Source organism: Octopus bimaculoides, chromosome 1, assembly GCF_001194135.2.
Source record: "Octopus bimaculoides isolate UCB-OBI-ISO-001 chromosome 1, ASM119413v2, whole genome shotgun sequence".
Classification (NCBI taxonomy): domain Eukaryota; kingdom Metazoa; phylum Mollusca; class Cephalopoda; order Octopoda; family Octopodidae; genus Octopus; species Octopus bimaculoides.
This window is the reverse complement of record NC_068981.1, coordinates 183,327,449-183,329,645: the sequence shown is the minus strand read 5'-3', so window position 1 is coordinate 183,329,645 and position 2,197 is coordinate 183,327,449.

Below are 2,197 nucleotides of genomic sequence, written 5' to 3'. Positions count from 1 at the left end.
TATAGGTGAGAAAGTTGGTATGTGAAAGCACGTGGTTGGATGTATAAAAGATAATAAGAGTGAAAAAACTACAGAAGGCTTGTGTTACATGGTTAAAGTATATATTTAAATTATGTCAGAAAAATGTTGGAAAAATGTTAGAAAAATGTTATAAAATCTTTTTGGTATATAAACATTGTATTTTGAGAAATAACCGGTTTCGTGTTGTCTTTTCAAATTTCTCTACTTCATTGTGTCGTGTTCGTTCCAGTCTGAGAAAGAAGAGTTCTAGATATATAGATGTTTGTGCTGTAGTGTATATATATAGATGTTTGTGCGTGTGTTTGTGTGTGTGTGTTAACAGGTCATTACTTCAAATTTCGCAGACATAGATAAGTGTCTATTTTATCAGATGTCAAAGGTCAAAGTGAGAAGGTATAAAAATGACTTCCAAATGAGAATATTGGGCAGGGGATGGTGGGAGCGTTGGGCTTTATCGGTCAGTGTGTTTCTGGTCAAGTGAACAGATTGGCAAAACAACACCAACAAACACATCTGTGGCTGGGATAGTCTAGTGGAGCCAGCTGGTCTGCAACTTGCAGAACAGAATCCGACAACTTATTGACGTCAGGTAGGGATGGGAAGGAATGGTATGTAGATAAACCTAGCCTGAATAGGAAACTGGAATGGAACACTAGCACCCCCTGCCCCCACAAACCACAACATATGACAATAAAATCCCCATAAACTGATAACAATATGAACAAAATATAATACAATGAACAGATAAACAAATGGAATTAAATAATTACATACGTTAAAAAAATTAAATTAAATACAAAAAAAATAAGTTGGTATAAACACATGAACAAATAAATAAAAACAAATTAAACGAACATGTATAAACAGGGGATACAGATAATACAGGCACTCCCCATATACACACACACACACACACGCACTTACTAAATATAGACACTCATAGAGGGATACGCATGCGCAAATATAGACACATACAATAGGAATACAAAATACAAAATGGCTGATCGTTAGTAAGGAGGGACACACAAATAAGAAAGAAGAAAGCAAAGGACCACTGATGAGGTCACAGAAGTGTCACGAAAGAACTCTGGCCGAAATAGGAATAATGTAATGTAATGTAATATAAAGCTGAAGCAAATTAACACCAAATATATAGTGCGTGTGTTTTTATTGGCTAAACTGGAACATGACCATCCCCAAATACAACAATATATATATATATATATATATATATATATATATATATATATATATATATATATATATATATATATATATATATATGAGTGCGAGAGAAGTTAAATGGAATTCGCGAGACTCTTTATTCACTACGATCGTTTCACCCCATTGTCCATCGGTATCTTGCTGGAGAGATGCCAGGTACCAGTGCACGAAGGCTCGATGCATTCGTATTGAATAGATTCGTGAATTCCATTTTCTTTCTCTCGTACAATTTTTATAAACTCTACGAATACAAAGGAATTCCTGGAATAAATCCATTGGCATACACCTCCGTACTGTTGATGATACCAAGTAGCCGAATATTGCGAACGTGCTTTAAATGGCGTACTATACATATATATATAAATAAACATACATACATATATATATATATATACACACACACACATATAAATGTATATTCTTTTTGTTCTTCTTTCTTTTAATTTGTTTTAGTCATCTGACTGCGGCCATGCCACCGCACCGCATTTAGTCGAAGAAATCGTGCCCAGGACTTATTCTTTGTAAGCCTAGTACTTATTCTATCGGTTACTTTTTTCCGAACTGCTAAGTTACGGGGACGTAAAACACGCCAACACTGGTTGTCAAGCGATGGTGGGGAGACAAACTGACACACACACACACACACACACACACACACACACGCAAACATACGCACACACATGTACGACGAACTTCTTTCATCAGTTTCCGTCTACCAAATCCACTCATAAGGATTTGGTCACTCCGTGGCTATAGTAAAAGACACTTGCCCAAGATGCCACGCGGTGGGACTAAACTTAGATCCGTGTGGTTAGGAAAAGGGCCGTTTATGGGGTTACCCTGGATTTTACATCCATAAAATGCTTAGCTTTACGGCGTATCAGCAGATCTAGTGGCCTCTCTCGATATTATGATGATACGCCATAAAGCTAAGGACGTGAAATCCAGGGTA